Below are 25,926 nucleotides of genomic sequence, written 5' to 3'. Positions count from 1 at the left end.
CATCCTACCAACATTTGAAAATGAAAGTGAAGGTCGCTCAGTCGTGTCCGACTCTTTGCGACCCCATGGACTATACAGTCCGTGGAATTCTCCAGGCCAGAAGACTGGATTCAGTTGCCCTTTCCTTCCCCATGGGATCTTCCCAACCCAGGGATCGAACCCAGGTCCCCCGCATTGCAGGCAGATTCTTTACTATCTGAGCCACCAGGGAAGCCCAAGAATACTGGAGTGGGTAGCCTCTCCCTTCTCCAGGGGATCTTCCCAACCCAGGAATCAAACTGGGGTCTCCTGCATTGCAGGCGGATTGCTTACCAACTCAGCTATCAGGGAAGCCCATTTGGAGTCAGATAATTGTTTGGTGTGCGAGAAGGTGGGAGAGGCTGTCCTGTCCATGGTGGGGTGTTTGGCAATATCCTGAGATGCCAGGATCACCCCGCTCTCATCAAATCAATCATATATGACAACCAAACATGTCTCTAGACTTTGCCAAGTGTCCCTGGGGCGGGAGAAAAGACTGCCCGCAGTAGAGAACTCTGGTCCTAAACCAAGAAAGAGATCTTCAGGAACCGCCCGTGTTCACGAAGAAAACCAAAAGCAACGCTAAGAAAAACACCACTCTCTGATTTGGCGTTAGGAGTCAGAAGTAGTAACAGATGTCACAAACGAAAGAAACCTGCCGTCACCTTCAGGCCATTTTACAACCAGAATCTACAGCCAATTTCAACAGCTTATTCTTGAATTTTAATTAATCGGAACTCAATGTCCATTTGTACCTTCCCAAGTGGTGCTAAGCAGTAAAGTATCAGCCTGCCAACGCAGGAGACATAAGAAACATGGGTTCGATCCCCGGGTCGGGAAGATTCCCTGGAGGAGGGCATGGCAACCCACTCCAGTATTCTTGCCTGGAGCATCCCATGGACAGAGGAGCCTGGCGGGCTAGAGTCCACGGGTTCGCACACAGCTGCACACGACGGAAGCAGCTTAGCAGAGCACAATGTCCATTTGCATCAAGTTCTATCAAGAAGAGACTCACTAGACTCTCAAACTATCCGTTGCGGCCATGCCCCTGCCAACAGCAGGCGTTTTCGTGGCTTCGAGAAGAAAGGAGTGGTTTCTCGAGAGAAAGCAGTTTTTTTCTCGAAAACCTGGAGAGAGAGCATGTCTGTGGGGCTCTACCTCTGTGTTCTGGGGATTCAAGAAGGCAAAGACTGTCTGGACGAAAAGAACACTGAACAAATCTCCAGCAAAGGCTGGAAGCAAGGGCTGAATCACGCTGTCAAACAGCACCTCATCACGCACTTTTCACCAGCGGGAGACCTCAGAAAGTGAAACTGCACTCCACCATTATCCATGTGGAATTCATGTCTTCAAATCAACCAGTTATCATTGCCAGGGCACCTAGATGCTTTATGGCATCTGATAAGACAAATGAGCAACACCCTACGTCTAGCCCATGGCACCCCAAGCCTGCCGAACAATACCCACGTCCCAACCGGGGCCACTGCCTAAACCACACCTTCATACAAAAAACCCCTGCAACCGGGTTGGTCTTTAACACGGCGGACCGTCCAGATGAGATTCACAAAACACGCTGTTTTGCCCCTGCTACAGTGTCTGGTTCTAGCCATCAACAATTCTACCAGGAATGTCTCCAGGCTATCACGTGTCTCAGCGTCATGGTTAATTCTAAACGCAGTCCTTTGAGCCCTTTTAGGATTTTATGAACAGAAAAGAGTTGCTGAGAACGGGTCACCCATCCCCTTATACTAGGAAACACCCCACCCCAACGGACCAGTTCCAAATTGGGAAAGGAGTACATCAAGGCTGTATATTGTCATCTTCCTTATTTAACTTATATGCAGAATACAGCCGAAGTTATGACCAACCTAGACAGCATATTAAAAAGCAGAGATATTGCTTTGTCAACAAAGGTCCATCTAGTCAAGGCTATGGTTTTTCCAGTGGTCATGTATGGATGTGAGAGTTGGACCATACAGAAAGCTGTATGGAGTAATGCTCCATACAGTAATGCTTTTGAACTGTGGTGTTGGAGAAGACTCCTAAGAGTCCCTTGGACTGCAAGGAGATGCAACCAGTCCATCCTAAAGGAGATCAGTCCTGAATATCCACTGAAGCTGAGGCTCCAACACTTTGGCCATCTAACACGAAGAACTGACTCCTTAGAAAAGACCCTGATGTTGGGAAAGACTGAAGGCAAGAGGAGAAGGGGACGACAGAGGATGAGATGGTTGGATGGCATCAGCGACTCGATGGACATGAGTTTGAGCAAGCTTTTTGGCTTCCCTTCCAGGACAGGGAAGCCTGGAGTCCATGGGGTCTCAAAGAGTCAGACACAACCGAGCAACTGAACAACAACATCACGTGAAATGCCGCGCTGGATGAAGCACAAGCTGGAATCAAGATTGCAGAGAGAAATAGCCACAAGCTGGAATCAAGACTGCGGGGAGAAATATCCACAACCTCAGACAGGCAGATGATACCACCCTAACGGCAGAAAGATCATTCTTGAAAGGACAAAATTACAGAGCCGGAGATGTTAGTGGCTGCCAGGAGCCACAGAGGGTGAGCATGCCGTGGGGGCACGCGGGGGTTTTCCTGTGCGGATGGAATGGTTTCTGGGTCCGATTGTGGAGGGGGTTGCTTAAAGCTCCACATATGATTATAGCTAACACACTGTCCACATGCACGCATGCACACACACCAAAACTGCTAAAATGTAGACCAGGGCTGCATCTGTGCAAAACTTGCGGATGTCAGGTTAGTACTTTTGATAACATAGTATCTTCACCAAAAGATGTTACCACCACGGAAGGCGGGGGAGGGTGCCCTAGACCTCCATTTGCTATTTTTTTTGCTTCCCCGGTGGCGCCAGTCGTAAAGAACCTGCTTGCCAATGCAGGAGATGTAAGAGACTGTGGTTTCAGTCCCTGGGTCGGGAAGATCCCCTGGAGGAGGGCGTGGGCAATTCCCTCCAGTGAGAATCCCATGGACAGAGGAGCCTGGTGGGCTACAGTTCACGGCGTCGCAGAGTCGGACACCACTGAAGCACCTGAGCTCGCAGGCACAAGCTATTTTTGCCACATCTTGTGAGTCTGCTGTTATTTCAACATAGAAATCGTCAAAAGTAACAGTGTCTCAGTGATGAACAGATAGACCAAACCTGGGCTATTCATCCAACAGAATGGGGTCTGGAAATCAAAACGAATGCAACAACGCGGGTGACCCTTGACAACGGTACACCAGCCACGAAGCGCACACACACTCCGTGATCTCATTTACTGGAAACATCCAGAATGAACAAATCCAGAGATGCTGACCGTTGACGGGTGGTGACTGGGTACTGGGGGAGGCCTGAACAAGGAGTGAGTTCTCATGGGTCCATGGGATTCTTTGGGGGGCGAGGAAATGGTTTAGAATCAGTTGTGGCGATGGGTGCGGAACTCTGAATATTCTAAAAACCACCGAAGCGTACACTCTGAATGGGCAAGCTGTCGGCTATGTGAATAACAACGCGATTAAGTGGTTAACAAAATACAGCCATGTCTGGCACACAAGTTGTTACATAAGTATTTTGCCATGATTTACTGTTCTTTCTTCACCCCAGGGGAGCCGAGGGTGGTTGGTTCAAAAGGTCACCTAGGATATTCTTTCAAATCACTCTGGGCATGTGACCCCAGGCGTGTCTAGGTAAATGGAGATAGCAGCTCTGATGCTAAGAAGATCAAACTCCTCTGGGCACGGTGCAGGCAGGGTTAACGTCAGGGTCCTTGCCTCTTTCTTAGGGAAGCCTCGCGTGCTGCGGCCCACGGGATTGCAAAGGGTCAGACAGGACTGAGCGACTAAACAACAATAACCCCCCCATCACTCCCCTGCATTCCACCAGACTGGCTTATCAACTTTTCCCTTTAAAGGAAAAAAAAAAAAAAATCTTTCTCATTGCTCCTTCCTCACCTTTGCCCATAGAGTCCCCCATCTAGAACGTGTATCTTCACTATGCATTGAGATCCCAAGCGCCACCAAAGCCAGCCCACGTCTCCCCTTCAAGATGAGGGTCCAGCCTTCCTCAGCGGCTGCAAGGTAGGTTAGTAGATCCTTCCTGGGAATTCCCGCAGCAGGAGACGTCTGCACCGTCCATGGGACACTCATCCACGCCATGACTTTCTAAGACCTGTAACGCCTTCCCCCAAAACACGAGACACGTCTCACTTAATCTCCGCACACTCCACAAGTAGTACTCCAGAAGTAAGAGATTCAAAGAACGGTCATCCCAGAAACAGAAGACTTTCATACAAGGGGGTCTTGAAAAGGAAGTTCTTGATTTGGGTGAGACCCAGGCCTTGCTATAAGCTGGGTGAAATTCAGCAGCCAAGATGATGGCTCCAGACCCCAGAGGTCCCCGTCCTAGGAACCCTGTCTGAGTCTCTGTGTCCTCATGAGAGTCCACGTGGGGCTCAGACGGAAGGAAAACGCCTCCCCAGGAGCCCCCAGCACAGGCCACGTGGCCTCACGATGCTGCCCGGCAAGGTGTTTATGGAAAGTTCTGCCTGGACCACAAACTAGGCCGTGGATGTCTGTCGTTTCCAAACATGTACACGACAAGCATCAAAAAAAAACCCACTTCTGTTTCTCGTAAATCAGCCATCCGAGGGAAAATAAGTACCTGAAATGTTCACGGGAATGTGAAACCATGAATGAAACGATGTTTCTTGCAAAAGCACAGAATAACCATCTCCATCTCTTTCCTAAAATTTCTGGCTTTCCAAACGTTCCGTGAAACAGGAGTTTGTTACAAAGTGCCAACACAGATAGATACACAGCATGTTTTGATTACAAAATCAACTATTACAAAACATCTTGAGAAATCACTGTTTCTGGTACACACAGCCAATAAGCAACAGTTAATTTTTTAAAAAACACGGACCAGTTGACAGGATACTTCATTATGGAATAAGAAATTAATCCATTTTACAATTTTACTTACTCAGAGACAAATGTAGGCAAATCTCGTCTTCCTTCTGGGGTTTATTTTTAAGCCAGTTTTCTGTCTTCGGTTACCTGTCAACAAAAGAACATCCAAAATGAGGCCAAAAAAAAAAAAAAAAAAAAAGTCAACGAAACCCACTCCGGTATTCTTGCTTGGGAAACCCCATGGACAGAGGAGCCTGATGGGTTACAGCCCCTGGGGTCTCAAAAGAGTTGGACATGATTGAGCGACTAAACAACAAACTGCGCTTTATTACACCAAGTATTTTTTAACATATTTTTTTTTAATGAAGTAAATATTACAATAAAATCCGGAAAATAGATCCTGGTGAATTCAATAAAAATGGCCAGATCTCCCTTGTGGCTGTTCAAAACAAAAAAGTCAACAAAAACATCTCGACTACATTCTCGACCATTCAAAGACTTCGGCAGACTTCTGAAGCAGGAGGGGTCTTAGGAAGCTGAAATACTAACAGTGGACAACCACCGTTGGTGAAATTCAGTCTTTTTTCTCTGTGCAAATCATACAGTGAGCCTGTTCACACAAAATCTGTTCACAGCTCTCAAACTAGCAATGATCACCTCACTAGATACTCCAATCACCCCAACACACGAGACACACCTCACTCATCTCCGCACATTCCACAATACTCCAGAAGGATGAGATTCAAAGAACGGTCGCCTAGCCACCTAGAGCATCTCGCCAGCTCTCACGGCTCTCTAAGCACCCGAAAACACTCTAAATGAGAAACACAGGTTATTTCTCGCTCGATTCAATGCAACACGGCACGTTCTCACAGAGAAGTCCACATCCAGCCGTGTGGAAAGTGCAAACGCCGCTCGGCGATGCTCTTGTTGGCATCAGGGAACACTTGAGGTCTGCGGTCGTGAGACACTTCTAAGTATCCGGACGGTGAGCAGAGGGGGGATCTCAGCGAGTACAGAGCGGTGACAACAAATGAGCAAGAAAATGCACAAGCCCAAGCAAGAGAAGTTGAGGACACTCGAACTGGGGAGCAGTGACCTTCAGACACGGAGCTGAGCTTACACTGCGGGCAGAGACGGGGCACCGTGAGGAGGGAGCCCTTGAACACGCGCGAAAGCAGCCCACGAGTGCAAACGTCCAGTGGCGACAGCGACCTGGGTGACGGGGACACGGGGAGGAGGGGCCGGGTGACGGTGCTGCAGAAGTGAGCGACAGAGGATCCTGGGCCACAGAGGACTCGGCCCGCCTCGCAAAGGAGTCCGACTCCTCCTCTTTGATCTCTCTTCACTTGGCACCAGGCTCAAGGAGAAAAGAAAATCTGACCATCCTCCCATTTGAAAAAAAAAAAAAACCCTCAGGGCTCCCATCATTCTCAGGACAAAAGGCTTAGAGAAGCTCTCGCCCAGCAGAGGAACATGGGTCAGCTCGCAAAGGGCCGGCGGGGAATATGCAGGTGGAGAGAAGATGCACAGAGTCCGCGGTGTCCTGGAGATGAGAGCCGGGGGACGCACGGGTCAGCGCCTGTGTGCTGGTGGAGGGGTGCAGAAGCAGTAAGGATGCCTTCCAGGTTCAGAGCTCGAGCAAAACGTGGGATGTCAGAGTGCAGGAGAGAGCAAAAGCTTTTGAAGGTGTGAAGTTTTATTGAAACTCCTGCTCTTTGAGCGGGTTCTTAACTAGGTGATCACACACGTCTGACCGGGTGGCAGAGGTCACAGCCCCAGAGTTAGGTCTGTGTAACCATTGGGCTTCCCTAGTGGGTCAGACGGTAAAGCGTCTGCCTACAATGTGGAGAGACCCAGGTTCGATCCCTGGGTCGGGAAGATTCCCCTGGAGAAGGGAATGGCAACCCACTCCAGTATTCTTGCCTGGAAAATCCCATGGATGCTGGGCTACAGCCCATGGGGTTGCAAAGAGTTGGACATGACTGAGCAACTTCGCTTCAATTCACTTCACTTCAACCGTGACCCCTGAAGCTGTGGGCCTGGCTGGGATGCATCTGGGGTGGGATTTCTCATCCTCAGCAGCGCTGGCCTTGGGACCAGATCACTCTACGTGGTGGGCTTCCCAGGTGGCGCTCGTGGTAAAGCCACCTGCCAACGCACAGGATGTTAAGAGATGCAGGTTCGATCCCTGGGTCGGGAAGATGCCCTTGGGGAGGGCATGGCAACCCATTCCAGCATTCTTGTCTGGAGAATGCCACGGACAGAGGAGCCTGGTGGGCTACAGTCCATGGGTCGCCAAGAGTCAGACACAACTGAAGCAACTCAGCACACGTGCATGCATTCTCTGGGGTGGGGGGCTATGCTTCCTGAAAAAGGACACTGAACAGTATTTGGGGCCCTACCCACTCGACGCCAGAGGAATCCTGCCATCCACGCAGGCTGTGACAAGCAAACTGACCCACAGAGTTCAGTGGCCCCTGGACAGCACGGTCGCCCCGCTGAGATGATCTCAAGATTATCACACTAAGCCTTCCCAAGTGGCGCCAGTGGTAAAGAATCTGCCCGCAGGAGATGCAAGAGACCTGGGTTTGGTCCCTGGGTTGGGAAGATCCCCCTGGAGGAGGGCATGGCCACCCAGGCCAGTGTTCCTGCCTGGAGCATCCCATGGACAGAGGAGCCTGGTGGGCTACAGGCCATGGGGTCGCAGAGAGTCAGACACGACTGAAGTTAAGTGATATCACATGCCATCACTTATATGTGGAGTCTAGAAAAGAAACGCAACACCCCTGGCAGTCCAGTGGTTAGTGGTTAGGACTCTGAGGTCTCACTGCCCAGGGCCTCGAAATCAACCCCTGGTCAGGCGGGAAACTAAGATCTCACAAGCTCTGCAGCACAGCAGATTAATAAACAATAAAATAAATGATACAAATGAACTTCTTTACAGAACAGAAACAGACTCACAGACACAGAAAACAAATGGATGGTTACCAAAGCGGGGAGAGTGGTTGGGATAAAGGAGGAATTTGGGATTAAGAGATACACACTACTATGAATATATACAAAATGGATACACAACTAAAATTTTAGTACAGCACGGGGAATTACAATAGCTTTCTCATAACCGATCATGAGGAAGAATCTGATAAAGAATCGATTCGATGGTGTTTCTATAAAAGTAAAGGCCACCACTGAACCCAGAGGAGGAGGATCTGGCCAGGGAGACAGAGAAACTAAGAATGCAGCAAGGCGGGACGAAAAACCTGGAGAGCGGACAGCTGCCACTCAAGATTATCAGGGGCAGACTGGCAAATAACGGCCGCTGAGTCGGAGGACCAGGGGGGACCTGTGGCTGACGGGATGACAAGGACGAACACACGCCGTCTTCTCTGCACCTGCTCCCTGCATGGAAGAAACCTAGGGAGACTTCACGGAGGCGGCGGTCATTCCTTGCCACAATAAGTCAGGGGAAGAGGAAGGTAAAGCGGCTGCCACGTGAGCAGTATGGGAGGCCAACGGATGGGTGCAAGCAGAGGGCATGGAAGTTTCCCAAAATGTCGGGGTGTGGGGGGGGGGGGCGCTCGGAAACAAGGATGCTGAGAGCAGAGTACGGGAGGGCTTGTTGGTGGGGGAGAAAAGGATGCCCCACCCAGCACAGGGAAGAGACCCCTCTCTCCCCCACCGCCCGACCAGCGTGGACCAACCTCAGTCTCGGGGCTACCCAGTGTAAGAATAGCTGTTAGGGGTGGTGCATGCTGGCTCCAGGGCCGCCCAACGCTCAGAGCCAGGAGAGCAAGGGACCAGTTCTGTTCAGTGGCTCAGTCGAGTCCAACTCTTTGCAGACCCCATGGACCGCAACACGCCAGGCTTCCCTGTCCATCACCAACTCCCGGAGCTCGCACAAGCTCCTGTCTATCAAGTCAATGATGCCATCCAAGCATCTCATCCTCTGTCATCCCCTTCTCCTCCCGCCTTGCATCTTTCCCAGCCTCAGGGCCTTTTCAAGGAGTCAGCTCTTCGCATCGGGTGGCCAAAGGATTGGAGCTTCAGCAGGGGACCAGAGCCAAGCCATTTTCTGACTTGCTCTCAAACCATCCCGAACCCCATACCCCTCGAAGGAATACATCTGAACCACCAGGAATTGGCGTTAAAGGGCACCTCATGAACTTCCAGTCTTGCTCTCTTTTCTTCCCCCTCAACGTGTTGTCTAAGCTTACACGGAAGGGCCCACCCTCTTCGCAGACAGTGCCCAGAACCCATAACTCATCAGTTTCAGTTCAGTCGCTCAGTCGTGTCGGACTCTCTGCGACCCCATGGACTGCAGCACGCCAGGCCTCCCTGCCCATCACCAACTCCCGGAGCTTACTCAAACTCATGTCCATTGAGTCTGTGATGCCATCCAACCATCTCATCCTCTGTCGTCCCCTTCTCCTCCTGCCCTCAATCTTTCCCAGCATCAGGGTCTTTTCAAATGAGTCAGCTCTTTGCATCAGGTGGCCAAAGTATTGGAGTTTCAGCTTCAACATCAGTCCTTTCAATGAACACCCAGGATTGATCTTTAGAATGGACTGGTTGGATCTCCTTGTAGTCCAAGGGATAACTCTATCAAAGGGCTGACAAAAGGTGCCCCATGCACAATCCACTCCACTGCTCCATTCTGTCTTCCTTCCACCAAACTACTATGCACATATATTTAATTAAAACAAAAAGAAAAGAAGAAGTTTTAAAAAAAAAAAAAAAGAAAGAGAGAAACAGACTTACAAGCCTCACTTTGCTCCTAATTAATTATAAAGAAACTCTCTCCAGACCAGAGACTCCTCAGCTGTGAAATGTGGGTATTAAATTATTTATGAGGTTTCACCCACATCAAAAAGGAAAATCGGAGGAACCATTTTCCTGTTGACTTCCTTGGTAAATTCTAAAGGAAAACGCCTTGCAAGGAACTGCACCAAGAATTTGCGAAGGGATTGCTTTGGGAGGACTTGGGGTGGAGGGTGGGGGAGAAAGGGTGGGGGGCAGAGGGGTGTGAAGAGGAATTCATCTGTATTCCACATGCACCTGAGCACAGAAATATATCCAAAGCAAGTTTTTTTTCCTCCCCCCCTCTGAAGTTGCCATAATGATTAACATGTTCACCCTGGAGAAACTCAAGTTGTACCATCATGAAAAAAAAATGCGAAAAATCTAAAATATGTTTTCCGAAGTCATGGAGCATGTCACAGGAGCTGCAGTTTCCTCCGAGTCTTCCTCTTTTTTTTGAAGAGAGCCCGGAATTAACCCAGCTAAGACACATTCCAGCGGGAGGGGTCTCACTGCCAGAGAATTCGAACCACTTCATTTGCTATGTACTTGAAGAGTTCAGGTTCTGTATGATGAAGCTGTTGTTTCCTGCGCTATCAATACCGGCCAGGGCTTTTTATATATTCGGATGATTCAGTCCATATTAGATTTTTTTTTAATTTACTTTTAATTGGAGGATAATTGCTTTTCAATCCTATGTATATGTATGTCTCCTCCCTCCTGAACCTCCTTCTCGTCCCCTTACCCCACCCCAACCGTCTAGGTCATCACAGAACAAGCAGAGAGCTGGGCTTCCTAGGCAGCTTCCCACTGGCTAGTTATTTTACCAGTGAAAGCGAAAAGTGAAAGTCGTTCAGCCGTGTCCGACTCCTTGCGACCCCACGGACTTGCACAGTCCAATGGAATTCTCCAGGCTAGAATACTGGAGTGGGTAGCCTTTCCCTTCTCCAGGGGAAATCTTCCCGACCCAGGGATCGAACCTGGGTCTCCCGCGTTGCAGGCAGACGCTTTACCATCTGAGCCACCAGGGAAGCCCTAGATTCTATATACACGCCTTAATACACGACATTCGTTTTTCTCTTTCTGACCGACTTCCCTCTGAATAACACACTCTAGGTACAGTCACCTCAGTAGAAACATCAGTTCAGTTCAGTCGCTCAGTCGTGTCCGACTCTTGGTGACCCCGTAGACCGCAGCACGCCAGGCCCCCCTGACCATCACCAGCTCCCGGAGCTCGCTCAAACTCAGGTCCATCAAGTCACTAGAACCTACCAGATGGTTATCCTTTAAATTTGTGCTTTCTCCAACGACACTAACTGTGTCCCCCGCCCTCCCCTCCCCCAGCCACCGTCAATGGACACCGGGCCGTGTCTGGAAACATTTCCAGTCCTCAGGACTCCGGGAAGAATGTTACTGACATCAAGTGAGGCCAGAGATGCTGCTAAAGCTCCTACAACACATGGAACAAGCTCCCTTCATAAACAGCTGGTAATATCTGGTTCAAACACCAATATGACCACGGCTGACAAATCCTCATTTTGGACCATACTAAAATTTCTCAAAACAAACAAATAAAAAAGTATTTATTTAGTGGTGCCAGGTCTTAGTCATAGCATGCAGGCTCTTTAGTTATGGCATGTGGGATCTATCTAGTTCCTGAAGGGAGATTTAACCTTGGGCTCCCCGCACTGTGAACAAGGTGTCTTAGCCACTGGACCACTGGGCAAGTCCCCATACTAACACGTCTATAATTCTGCAGAAGGCATACACTGTGTATCATTTTTATTCTTTTCCAAGTAACACAATACATACACTACAGTTGAGGCAAGACCTCTCAACTTAGCTGCAAGCTTTCCAGCATCATCTATTCCTCAATTCTGCTCTCCAAAGCAACCACATTCAAATCACAGAACTGTTTCTACAATTGGCAATATTCCTTGATATAGACTCGCATGATTCTAAAGAAGCTGCTTTACAATATACCCTATCAACTTTAGAGATCGCTTACTTGGTTTTCTCATGCACGGATGAAGATTTTGGTTTTGTAAACTCTGCTTACTCCTTGGAAGAAAAGTTATGACCAACCTAGACGCATATTAAAAAGCAGAGACATTACTTTGCCAACAAAGGTCCGTCTAGTCAAGACTATGGTTTTTCCAGTAGTCGTGCATGGATGTGAGAGTTGGACTACAAAGAAAGTTGAAAAAAAAAAAAAAAAAGAAAATTGAGCGCAGAAGAATGGATGCTTTTGAACTGTGGTGTTGGTGAAGACTCTTGAGAGTCCCTTGGACTGCAAGGAGATTCAATCAGTCCATCCTAAAGGAAATCAGTTCTGAATATTCATTGGAAGGATTGATGTTGAAGCTGAAACTCCAATCCTTTGGCCACCTGATGCGAAGACCTGACTCACTGGAAAAGACTCTGATGCTGGGAAAGATTGAAGGCAGGAGGAGAAGGGGACGACAGAGGATGAGATGGTTGGATGCAATCACCGACTCGATGGACATGAGTTTGGGTAAGCCCTGGGAGTTGGGGATGGCCTGGCGTGCTGCAGCCCATGGGGTCACAAAGAGTCCGACACAACTGAGCGACTGCATTGAACTAAGTTGAAATTCCCACCACCCATCCTGGCTTACCCTCCCACAGTTTTCCAAAACTGTAACTATGTTTTGGTTACATATAAAGTCTACACATGCTATTTTGACAGTGGAATAGACACATGCAAGCAAGCAAGCGGTAGGGTTATGATGCCTTTTCTCAGTCTAACTCTCTCATCTTCCTGGTATGATTTGGCTGCCTCTGTTTTTCTTCAATAATTCCAACAACCCTCCACCGTCTTTCAATCTTTCACTCAGATAACCTGGCAGTTCTATGTTCATCCCAACCATCAGTCTCCTGCCCCCTCCCAAATATATACGTACCAGACCTTTCTCCTGAAATTTCTGAACTCTGCTCCAGCCTATACTTGTCAGAGTGAGATCTGCTGAGACCAGATGCCCCAAGATCACACCACCAGCATCCTGACAATTCCTTCCGCCTCTTTCTGTCTCAGGGACCCCAAGTCTCCCCCCTTTCTTGGTTTACTGTCTCCTTTCGATGGAACACATTCTCTAGCAGCTTCCTGAAAGAAGTGATATATCAAAGCTAAAAGTCTGCTGATATCCTGAGTATAGACAAACCTCTTTATTCTACTCTGAATTGACAACCCATGAGGGACCGACTTCAAAAATCTGAGTGAAAATAAATTTTCATAGAATTCTAAGCTCAGAATTCTAAGCTCAGGGATCGACTTCAAAAATCTGAGTGAAAATAAATTTTCATAGAATTCTAAGCTCAGTCTAATCTGAGTGAAAATAAATTTTCATAGAATTCTAAACTCAATTCTAACCTCAGTTTTCCGACTTAAGAAATATGATGTCATTCTGATTCCAGGTCCTTCCTATGTCTCTTTTCCATCCCAAAAAAAAGTGCTTAGACACTGCCTTTATCCCTGATTTTCTACAATGAAATGCTGATGAGATTTCAAGTAGTAATTTTTGATATGCTCAATTTCTATTCTCTGTTCTAGTCATCTGGTTTGAAATTTCTATCTTCTTCAGATTGGAGATTCCCTCCCCACCCTCCCACTCCCCCCCCCCCCCCCCCGTTTCCCTGGAATACTTATTAGGCAAAATCTGAATAACCACGTCTCATCTGTCTGACAAAACGTCCTGCACTGTATCTTTGCTGCCCAGTAAGGTACTCATTTACTTCCTATCTGAGAAGTAAAGGGCTTCCCTGCTAGCCCAGCTGGGAAAGAATCCACCAGAAATGCAGGAGACCCCAGTTTGATTCCTGGGCCGGTAGGTTCCCCTGGAGAAGGGGATAGGCTACCCACTCCAGTATTCTGGGTTTTCCCTGTTGCCTCGGCTGGTAAAGAATCCATCTGCAATGCGGGAGGACCTGGGTTCGATCCCTGGGTTGGGAAAATCCCCTGCAGAAGGGAATCCCACTCCAATATTCTGGCCTGGAGAATTCCATAGACTGTAGAGTCCATGGGGTCGCAAAGAGTCGGACACAGCTGAGCGATTTTCACTGGGACGTAAGGGCTTCCCAGGTGGCGTCAGTAGTAAAGAATCTGCCTGTCGATGCAGGAGATGAAAGAGACCTGGGTTCAGTCCCTGGGTCGGGAAGATCCTCTGTCGTAGGAAATGCCAACCCACTCCCGTATTCTTGCCTGGAAAATTCCATGGGCAGAGGAGCCTGGCGGGCGACAGTCCAGGGGCTCACAAAGAGTCAGACACACAAGTAAGGGTATTCATTTAGCTACGTCTGACTACTGACCAGTTGAAAAGTGCACAGTACAACTGAGGAATTGACTTTAACTCGCATTTGCATTAAGTTTAAAGAGTCACACATGGCCGGGGGCTACCATGTGTGACCCCATATCACCCCACAAATCTAAAGATAACGACCAAGTGGAAAAAAAGGCAACCAAGCAAGGTCAGTGCCTTCAGCATCGACCCTAAGATGATATTAAACACGGAAGAAAACAGTGAGAGCAATTTCTAAATCCCCTCCGGTTACTATTTCCAGCATGAGGTCCTAGGATGTAATTCCTTTGGGTCTCCTTCCTCGGAAGAGTTGGAGGACCTTTTAGCATGATGTCAGACAAGCAGAAACAGCATCTGCCCCTAAGACGATGTTTTATTACACCTGGTGTGTAAACAGGGCAGCCAAGGGTCCTCTCTCTCCTGAGGGGGGAGATAGGAAATCAAAGTGGCTCAGTTGTGTCCAGCTCTTTGCGACCCCGTGGACTGTAGCCCCGCCAGGCTCCTCTGTCCATGGGATTCTCCAGGCAAGAAGACCGGAGTGGGTAGCCGTTCCCTCCTCCAGGAGATTTTCCCAGACCAGGGATGGAACCCAGGCCTCCCGCATTGCAGGCGGATTCCTTACCATCTGAGCTACCAGGGAAGCCCAGGTCGCCTCCGTATTTTGAAGAAAAGAGAAATCTGTATCGTACTCACAGCATAAAGTAGATGCGAAACATTAGAAATAATAAAACACAAGGTACAGAAAACAGGTAAGTTGCAGATGGCAACTTCTTAGAATGCTGCCCCTGATGGCCGTCATGGAGCCCTGATCTCAGCACACTTGGCAATAGAACACGGTTCTCTACAGGTGTTCTAGCAAAAAAACACTGCTTCTGCGTGATGGGTGCTCCCGGGGACAGAAACTAGAGCAGCTGACAAAGGCCTTCTCTGTGTGTTCATTCATTCACTCATGCAACAAACGGCACAAATATCACAAACTGGCTTTCATCTTTGATCAGTAAACAGAGACAGAAAACAGAGCAAAATCAAACCGGACAAACCTCCACAAAGCTGCCCAGCGTCTTGTTTCGTGAGAACCACTGGGAACCACTTTATTAAAGCCCAGAACAGAACACAGCCGGCACGCCACAACTGTGCCTTTACAACAAAGAGCAGGATCGCCATGCAGAGATACTCACTCTTCTTATTTCAACTCTGAACACACACAACCATACGAGCATTCTAGCTAAGTGAAGTGAAAGTCGCTCCGTCACGTCCAACGCTCTGCGACCCCATGACTGTACCCTGCCAGGGTCCTCTCTCCGTGGGATTCTCCAGGCAAGAATACTGGAGTGGGCTGCCATTTCCTTCTCCAGGGCATCTTCCCGACCCAGGGACAGAACCCAGCTCCTGCATTGCAGGCACACTCTTTACCGACTGAACTACAAGGTAAGCCCTTGTAGCTAGCACTTGTACTCTAGGCAAAGGGAAATAAAAATTCAGGGAACACCGCTCATTTTAAATTTAAGGATCAACGGGGAAACATATTTTCTTCATCTGCTCTTCTGGTAAGTCATTTAATATGCACTCCGGCCTGCAAAGTGACGTTTTATTATGCTTGTAGATTTTTTTACAAGTGTTAAAAGTATGAGTTATTCACATAAGGACACCAACCAAGACATTTATATAAACTTGATTTCTTCCTCAATGCATGATGACGCTAATAACCAGTATTTCATGCTTGTAGAACTGGCAAAATCAATACCTGCAAGCCTGTACTGACATATATGAGCGCATATATATTGATATACAGACACATGCATCATTTGCCTCATTGGAAGGACTGACGCTGAGGCCGAAGCTCCAATCCTCTGGCCACCTGATGCGAAGAACTGACTCATTGGAAAAGACCCTGATGCTGGGAAGGATTGAGGGCAGGAGGAGAAGGGGACGACAGAGGATGAGATGGTTGGATGGCATCCCCGACTCAACGGACATGAGTTTGAGTAAGCTCCGGGAGTTGGTGATGGGCAGGGCGGCCTGACGTGCTGCAGTCCACGGGGTCACAAAGAGTCGGACACGACTGAGCGACTGAAAAACAACTACGACATATGTCACACATGACAAATGAAAAATCCTTTCCCAACTCACACCACGATAGGCCAACTAAATTTCACATGGAGAGGCTAAGACGGGACTTGTCACCGGAAAATATGGTATGAGACAGGTAATAGAACATGATGCAAGTGGTCTGCTAATTACATAAGCCGTCCAGAGCTACTATCAAGAGAATAAAAAATAATAATAAAAAAACAGGCCCATGACAAATGTTAATAAGCGATCTACCACTCGCACAGGATTTGTGGCCAGGCAATTTTATTCGGTGGCGTGAAATTTTATTTAACGAGAGAAAACCAACCACAGCACTTAAAGAGGCTATATTCAAGCAATAGGATAACATGATCTTTTTCTTGTTCAGCAAACTGCCCATCAACAGCCACTGTGATCTCTCTACAAAGAGACCACACCGAAGGATAAAAAGAACCTTCGGGTGACACAGCAGTTTCTGGTTTACAGATGGGAACAAAACAATCCTAATTAATCTTCTCCTCCGTCTCCCAAAGCACTCCCTCCACATTTTGCAATGAGCATTAAGAGAACGTTTTTTTTTCCCCCCTGACGTGGACCATTTTTAAGGCTTGATTGAATTTGTGACAACATTGCTTCTCGCTTCTGTTTTCGTTTCTAAGCAGTTCAATGTAATTATCCAGCACAGTACATGTTATCTACTTGCTGAGACCGTCATAAAAGTTTCTGAGCACCCTCTGGCGCTGGCGTTCACGTTTCTGTGAGGTGCACACACTTCCTACTCCCTCCCCGCCTCACCTGGAAAGCTCACCAGTACAGCCCTCAATTTCGTTTAACGACACACCTCTAAGAAAATGCCTCTGGGGATTAAATTCGACTCTGTGCTTACATAGACACCTCAGAATCTAGGACACCAATTGCAACAATCAGCTCATTCAAGAACACTGTGTTAAAACACAGGTATGCACACACACACACACATCTTCCCATTCACAGAGCTAAGTTGTTCTGCAAATGTCACCTCCGTATTTGGGACATCAGAAAGATATCCCAAGTAACGGATGGAGAAAGTAGCATAGATATACATATATATACACACTACCGTGTGTAAAACGGATCACTGATGATGAACTGCTCTGTAACACGGGGGAGCCCAGCCAAGGACCCTCTGATGACCTGGCGGGTTGGGATGGCAGAGTGGAAGCAGATTCCAGAGGGAAGAGATATCAGTATAATTAACATATATTAAAATGTCAATTGATAATGATTAATATTACTAATAATAATAAATATTTGTGCTGTGGTATGGCAGAAGCCATCGCCACATTATAAAGCAACTTTCCTCCAATTAAAGAATTAATTAAAAAACAAAAAACCTCACCCAGGACTTCCCTAGTCCAAGTCCAGTGGTTAAGACTCCCCACTCCCAATGTAGGGGTCCCCGGGTGTGATCCCTGGTCAGGGAACTAGACCCCACACAGGCTGCAACGAAAGACGCTGGAGTCAGCAAGAAAGATCCCCTGCATGCCACAACGAAGACCCAACGAGGCCAAATCAATTAAAAATGAAAGCATCCGACGCTCTCACACAAACGCACCAGAGCTTCGGCATTCTAGAAGCAAGCTGGAGAAATTCCCAGAAGGCAGAGACCCAAAGAGGCAACGTCCCCATCCTTTCCCCTATGGAAATAGATGTCCTCAAAATAACTTAAACCACCGCCTTTCACAAAAGGGGAAGTGTGTGTGTGTGTGTGTGTGTGTGTGTGTGTGTGTGTGTGTGTGTGAAATTAACAACTGGGAGGGGGTGGGTCACTGGGAATTCTGTTTCAGTTGACACTGAAGGTCAGTCCTATTCCCCAAGTCTTTGGACCTGCGGTTTCCCAACTTGGGGTGACTGTGCACCCCCCTCCAAGAGATATGTCTCCAAATGTCTCCAAAAGTCTGGAGATATTTCAGTTCAGTTCAGTTACTCAGTGGTGTCCGACTCTTTGCAACCCCATGGGCTGCAGCACACCAGCCCTCCCCGTCCATCACCAACTCCCGGAGTTTACTCAAACTCATGTCCATTGAGTCAGTGATAGCATCCAACCATTTCATTCTCTGTTGTCCCCTTCTCCTGCTCTCAATCCCTCCCAGCATCAGGGTCTTTTCCAATGAGTCAGCTCTTGGCATCAGGTGGCCAAAGTACTGGAGTTTCAGCTTCAGCATCAGTCCTTCCAATGAACATCCAGGAACATTCGCTTTAGAATGGTCTGGTTGGATCTCCTTGGAGTCCAAGGGAATCTCAAGAGTCTCCTCCAACATCGCAGCTCAAAAGCATCAATTCTTTGGCACTCAGCTTTCTTTATGGTCCAACTCTCACATCCATATATGACTACTGGAAAAACCACAGCCTTGAATAGACAGACCTTCGTTGGCAGAGTGAATGTCTCTGCCTTTTAATATGCTACGTAGGCTGGAGACACTCCAGGTTGCCACAACTGGGGCTGAAACGGAGGGTTTCTCACCACCAGCAAGCGCTGGCAGCTCACCAGACATACACACCTCCATCTGTCCACACCTGGTTCACACACACAGCCCTGACTCCGTCTGGCCCGGCCACGACCCAAGCCCACCTTCTTCCCCACCTGTTCACAAGCTCCCCTCACTGGTTTCGCGTCCACCAGCCTCACACCTTTGGGAGAACCCACGAGTCCAACCCAGCAGCATCTTCAAGTCTCCTGCCACGTCTCACCCTGCCTGCAAGCTCCCCTTGCCAAGCTTCCTCACGCCCCCAGCCCCGCATCTCTACAAAAAGGGTGGCTGCTGTTGAGTTCTCTAAGTCCTGCCTGACTCTTTGGTGACCCCACGGAATGCAGCCTGCCAGGCTCCTCCGTCCCTGGGCTTTCCCAGGCAAGAACACTGGAGCGGGTCGCCATCTTCCCGACTCGGGGACCAAACCCACGTCTCCAGCAGTGGCAGGCATTGATTCCTTACCAGTAAGCCCGCCACGAAAGCCCTGTCCAAAGCGGGACAGATGACTAAGTGGCAGAAATCTAACTGACCTTAGGGGAACGAACTCAGAGAATTCACTGCACGCACGACCATGCCTACGGGCCACGTGGCGTGTGTGCCGGACTCTGTGCGACCTCACGGACTGTAGCCCGCCACTCTTTTCTGTCCGTGGGAGTCTCCAGGCAAGGATACTGGAGTGGCTTGTCATGCTTTCCTCCAGGGAATCTTACCAACCCAGGGATCAAACCCGCGTCTTTTACATCTCTTAACCACGAGTGCCACCCAGGAAGCCCAGAACAGCACCCAAGTACTGGATAAAATCAGTTTCACCAACGCCGTCCATTCATTCTGGGATCAGCTCACAGCCTGCTCACCAAGGATACTTCTGACCCCAGACGAGAAATCTGTGAACCTCGTAGTTCCCTCTCCCTGTAAAAATGGGACAAAGCCCGTCACGCGGCGGTGGGGAAAAACACAGACCCAGGATGTAAAAATACACAGAACAGCTCCTGGCCCATCAAAGCTATTAAATCAGAGGCTCTTATCGACAGGGAGACGCTGAGGCCCCGAACTAATCCAGGAAGTCATTCCAAATCTCTTCTCCTCCTAAGTGGAGAAACAGCTACGCTGCCTGCCCCAACTCTTTTACACTTGCTCAGGGGGAGATAAGTGTGAACTCTTTTACTTCCATAACCTCGATTTCATTTCCTGCTTTTCCACTCAAGTGATGATGCGTATTCAAGGCTCTGAAGCCCAGTATTCAGTGGAGTTTAGAGGCAACTCTGCCCTGCCACACTGATGGAGACAGAAAAAAGAATTTCCACTTCATTCAATGTAACTTTAAGCCCAAGAATTCATTCCTTCATGGGTTTATTCACCACCCCCACCTCCACCCCCAGTCAATTTAAATGATTCAGGACCTTTGTTGATCGTTAAGAAATCTTCCTTTCAGAGATCGCTTTTAAAGGACTTTAATTTTCAGGCTTACAAGGCCCTAGAAAGTTTAACCAGGGTCTGCTCACCAGCTGCTTTTGACACTGCCCTCCTCATACTAAATTCAGACACACACTTTGCCCTGACGGACTTCATAAGGAAGCTTCCAGATTAAAATCAGATGCCGCCAGCACACCAGAATTCAAACGCCATCGGAAGCCAACAGAACTTACACACACACACACACACACACACACACACACACGAAGTAGCAGAAGTAAAATAACTCACTGCATGTGTGCTTAGTCAGGTCTGACTCTCTGCAACCCCCCAGACTGTAGCCCACCAGGCTCCTCGTTCCACGGGGATTCTCCAGGCAAGAACACTGGAGTGGGTTGTCATTTCCTCCTCCAGGGGATCTTCCCCACCCAGGGATCGAACCCTGCATGGCAGGCAGATTTCTTTGCCCACCAAGCCGCCAGGGAAGCCCTAACTGGGGAAAAAATCAGGGCCAACAAGACAGTGACAAGAAAAATGAGATAAAGCTGAAAGGTCAGCACGGTAGCTTAAGTCGGCCATCAGATACAACTTTATATCAGCTGCAAGATTCTCAGTTTCCTAGATGTCTCTTCAAAGAAACAAATATGATTAGACAGGTGCTTGATTCACAGTATGCAAAAGTTAAAGAAGATACAAGGGTCCAAAACACAGAGCTTCTAGAGTTAGACACACATGCAAAATTTCTCCCCTGAGTCCTAGAGGGGACACTACAGACACCTCGAACCTCCTAAGTGCAGTCCAGCAAATCACCCAGCCACTTCTTAAAATAACCCGCGGTGTCAGATAACCGTGCGGCACCAAAGCCAGCTAAGTAAAAACCAAGTGGAATATGGCAGCAGCCTGCAGACCGCCCCATGGCCTGGCTTACTCCAGGGGTACATCTCACAGGTGCCGCAAGTCCCAATGGGGCTGCAGGTCTCTTGGGGGGGGGGTGTCACAGAAACACATCACTGTGTATTGTAAACACATTTCAGAGCCAATAAACACACCACTTCGCCAGTATTGCTTCTAACAGTTGCCTAGTAACCCACAGTACGGGCAAGATCATACTTCGACTTCCACTGCCGCGAACAACTCCTTGCAATCGTAAGCAATGCCCCAATAACACGAACAGAACCATCTTTCCTACGTGTCAGAAACCTTGCAAAACCACCTACACTAGAAAAAGAAAGCTATACTTTATTACCTCCTGTTCAAGGGGAAAAGTCCTAAAGGCAAGCCCACCTCATGGCGGTAAATTTCAGGAAGCTTTTGTAATTATTTCTGTTTGTATTCATCACAATATACGGGTCTGCAGGTTATTTGCAGAATAACAGCACACACACACACACACGATATGGGAATCACACCGGGGTGTGTGTGTATGTGTGTCCGAACACATTTCCTGGTTTCCTGAGAAACAAGGACAGAATACTTGGCCCTGAAAGTTTTCCAGGGACTTCTCTGGCGGTTGGGTTGTTAAGAATCTGCCTTGCAGGGCCGGGGACACAGGTTCAATCCCCGCTCGGGGAACTGGGATTCCCACATGCCAGTGGCTCTACTAAGCCCAAGGGCTACAACCAGAGATCCCGCGTATCACAACTACAGAGTCTGTGCGCTACAATGAAAGATGGCATATCATGAATGCAACAGAGATCATGAGTGACGCAACTAAGACCCAATGCAGCCAAATAAATAAATAAATGATTTAAAATAAAATTAAAAAAAAAGACCTTCCGCAAATTTGAGTTGAGAATTTCAGGAAAAACATCCGGAGCTATTTGCGACCTTTATTTCAGGAGAGCAACAAATCCCTCTTGTCTTTTTGCTTAAGATGATCCGAGTTGATTCGAACTGCCTCAAGATAATGGTTAAAAGTGCTGGTTACCAGCCGAGCTGCCAGGGAAGCCCAAGAAGACTGGAGTGGGTAGCCTATCCCTTCTCCACGGGCTCTTCCCGACCCAGGAATCGAACCGGGGTCCCCAGCATTGCAAGCAGATTCTTTACTAGCTGAGCTACTAGGTAAGGCCTTTTGTCTCTCAGAACAGTCCCAATTTGGAGAAATAAATTATACAGCCACTCGAGGTACTAGAGACAGGTCAATAACTAAGATGCACTAGGCTCTCGGACAACGAACTAAGGATGCCAGGGTCCCGGACGTGGGTTTCTGCATTAAGAAGAGTTCTTATTCTGCCACTAAGTCGTGTCCAACTCTGTGGTCTACAGCGCCTCAACTCTTTTGACACCCCACGGACTGCAGCATGCCAGGCTTCCCTGTCCTTCCCCATGTCCTGGAGTTTGCTCAAGCTCATCTCCATTGAGTCGATAATGCCATCCAACCATCTCATCCTCTGTCGTCCCCTTCTTCTCCGATCTTCAATTTCTCCCAGCATCAGGGTCTTTTCCAAAGACTTACAATTCAATCTTCCATTTTTCTTTCTCTATGTGTCTTTGGCAGGTCATCAGGTCATGACAGTGGAGGCCTAAAGACGAAGAGTTGCTGTTTAGTCGCTCAGTCGTGTCCAGCTCTTTGCGACCCCATGGACTGCAGCACACCAGGCCTCCCTGTCCATCACCAACTCCCGGAGCTTGGCCAAGCTCATGTCCATCGAGCCGGTGATGCCATGCAACCATCTCATCCTCTGTCGCCCCCTTCTCCTCCCGCCTTCAATCTCTCCCAGCATCAGGGTCTTTTCCAGTGAGTCGAAAGTCGTAAGTGAAAGGGGAGTTAAGAGTCCAAGGGCATCTTCTAGCAGGGACTTCGGAAATGCATAGTGAAGAGCAGACTCATAAGGAGCGGTGCTCCATCTGGGAATTTAGGATCTCAGGAAAAACTGCACAGAAACAGCGCAAAGCCCTGACTCACGGTCTGTGCCCAAGCCCTGAGTCTCTGCGGGCCCTTGAGGGCTGGGAGTGCCCACCCTGCCTTCTCCTGTTCAGAATCCTTCACCAATTCTCCCATCCACTCAGACCAAGCTCATCACACTGCAGAAACTCAAAAGACAGAGACACTGCAAGCTCAGTTTCTTGCTTAAAGGAACACATGGTCTTTCATCAAGTAGGTGAGGAACATCCCCTAAAATCCCTACTCGACAAGCAACGCTCTGGGCCCTATAAACGGAGGTGAGGATCTTCTTAGACAATGAGGAATGCTGGGGAGGATTGCTCTGGGCCTTATAAACGGAGGTGAGGATGTTCTTAAAGAGAGGCGATGAGGAATGCCGGGGAGGATGTGGAGAAAGTGTAACACACGCGTGTCTTGGATAGGAGCACGAAACGACAGAGCCACTCTGGAGAACACTCTGGAGGTTTCTCAGAAAGTTACACACACACAGTCTCGCAGTTCCACCCTGAGGAGTAAACCCAAGAGGAACAAAAATGCATGTCTACGCTGAAACCTGAATACAATGTTCAGAGCAGGTTATATGAAAGTCAAAGTGCTAGTCGCTCTGTGGCGTCCGACTCTGTGCGACCCCACGGACTGTAGCCTGCCAGGCTCCTCTGTCTATGGGATTCTCCAGGCAAGAATACTGGAGTGGGTTGCTATTCCCTTCTCCAGGGGATCTTCCCAACCCAGGGATCACACCCAGCTACCTGTCCTGCATCGCCAGGCAGATTCTGAGCCACCAGGGAAATCCCATAGCAGCTTATTCGTAGCAGCCAAAAAGTGGGGGAAAAAAACCACATGTCCAGCGACTGAGGAACGGGGTAATCGAAAGGTGATATATTCATTCACAACAGAATAGCACTCAGTTTAAAAAAAAGGGGTGCTGGGACTTCCCTGGTGGTCCAGTGGCTAAGACTCCATGCTTCCAATGCAGGGGGTTTGGGTTCAATTCCTGGTCAGGGAACTAGATCCCACATGCCGCAACTAAGACCTGGTACGACCAAACGAAGAAATAAAATAAGATATTTAAAAAAAAAAAAAAAGGAGTGCCACATTGATTCATGCTGCAACATAGATGAGCTCAGAAAACTTTATACTGGAAAGGCCAGACCCAAAAGACCACACTGTACAATTCCACCTATTTGAAATGCCAAGAATGGGCAAATTCACAGAGACACATAACAGAGGAGCGGTTCCCAGAGGCTTCATGGGGAGCAGGGTAGTACCAACTGGCACAGGAATTCTTTTTAGGTGATACGTGTTCTAAAAACTGTGTATGGAGGCTTCCCTGGTGGTCCAGAGGTGAAGACGCCACACTTCCAACGCAGGGGGTGCGCGGGTTCAAGCCCTGGTGCGGCAAGTAAGATCCCACATGCTGCGTGCCGCAGCCAATAAAATAAATTTAAAAGCAGAAAAGGGAGTATTTTAAAAATTACATTGTGGCACTGAGTGCTCAACTCTGTGTATAGGCCAGGCGTACATTCTCAGTCGTGTCCGACTCTTTGTGACCCCCACGGACTGTAGCTCGCCAGGCTCCTCTGTCCATGGGATTATCCAGGCAAGAGTACTGGAGTGGGTTGCTGTGCCCTTCTCCAGGGGATCTTCCCGATCCAGGAACTGAACCCAGGTCCCCCGCTTTGCAGGCAGAGTCTTTACCCACTAAGTCACCAGGGGCTCCTATTCCACACAACTCTGTAAATGTGCTAAAAATCACTGAATTGAACACTGACAATAGGTGAATTCTGATATGTCAACTATGTCTCAAAAACTTGCTTTGTTTTGCTTTTAAAAAAACATCTCTCTGACTCTTAAAGCAAAGATCATCTATGTATACGTGCACAAATGCTCAACAAACCATACTTGCGTGGTTATCATGCAATGAAAAATCCAGAGACAAGTTGCAGCTTTTTAAAAAAATGAATCTCATTTGCTCTGGTACAAAGAATTTAAATAAGTGCCCTGCCTCTAATGTGAAATACATAATTGCACAATTTTAGCTGGGAAGAGGCCTATAGACAGGCTTTCTGATTCAAATTACACCTGAACAATAAACGCTCTTGAGTCAAATCATATTTATACATAACATGACTTTCAGTCGGTCTGAGATGAAAACTGAACGCGTGAACCGTTTGTTGGCGTAGTCACAACAGAATCCAGAAGCGGAAACTCACCAGAAAATCTGCTTATGCGGACGCCAGAATCCTAACGAACACCTGAAGCCCCAGTTTAAGTGAATTTCAGATTCGATATAAGTGGATTAAGAAATTCAATTTTCTCTTGTGACACATGACAAAAGCTTCAGGAATGACAGGGAAATACATCTTTTAAAACTGCCCAGCAGCTAATCGACCTGTTGCAGGGGCTTTTCACAGACGTAGTCACGTTCGGCACCGCTGAAAAGATGTACGGAGCTCACGCACTTTAGTGTTACCTCACTCCTGTGAAAGCGCCCTTCTATTTTGGACTGCATCCTCATTCAGTTCAGCCCAGCTCACTCACTCAGTCGTGTCTGACTCTCTGCGACCCCATGGACTGCAGCATGCCAGGCCTCCCTGTCCATCACCAACTCCCAGAGTTTACTCAAAGTCATGTTCGTTGAATCAGTGATGCCATCCAACCATCTCATCTTCTGTTGTCCCCTTCTCTTCCTGCCTTCAATCTTTCCCAGCATCAGTGTCTTTTCCAAGGACTCAGTTCTTCACATCAGGTGGCCAAAGGATTGGAGTTTCAGCTTCAGCATCAGTTCTTCCAATGAATATTCAGGACTGACCTCCTTTAGGATGGACTGGTTGGATCTCCTTGCAGTCCAAGGGACTCTCAAGAGTCTTCACCAACACCACAGTTCAAAAGCATCAATTCCTCGGCATTCAGCTTTCTTGACAGTCCAACTCTCACATCCATACACGACCACTAGAAAAACCATAGCTCTGACTAGACGGACCTTTGTCGGCAAAGTAACATCTCT

At 48.2% G+C, this 25,926-nt stretch overlaps 1 protein-coding gene across 3 annotated transcripts in view; it reads right to left on the bottom strand.

Annotated features, from left to right (window-relative positions):
• The window catches only part of TBL1X (transducin beta like 1 X-linked), a 244,451-nt gene that overhangs the window by 143,100 nt on the left and 75,425 nt on the right, over positions 1-25,926 (bottom strand). For all 3 annotated transcript variants that reach the window (XM_065915107.1, XM_065915109.1, XM_065915108.1), the window contains exon 2: positions 5,003-5,076. The gene's annotated coding sequence lies outside the window, so the exon portion shown is untranslated. The remainder of the gene's footprint in view (positions 1-5,002; positions 5,077-25,926) is intronic.

This window comes from Muntiacus reevesi, chromosome X, assembly GCF_963930625.1.
Source record: "Muntiacus reevesi chromosome X, mMunRee1.1, whole genome shotgun sequence".
In the NCBI taxonomy this organism is placed as follows: domain Eukaryota; kingdom Metazoa; phylum Chordata; class Mammalia; order Artiodactyla; family Cervidae; genus Muntiacus; species Muntiacus reevesi.
The sequence above is the reverse complement of the archived record's forward strand: the minus strand, read 5'-3'. Positions and strand labels throughout refer to the sequence as shown.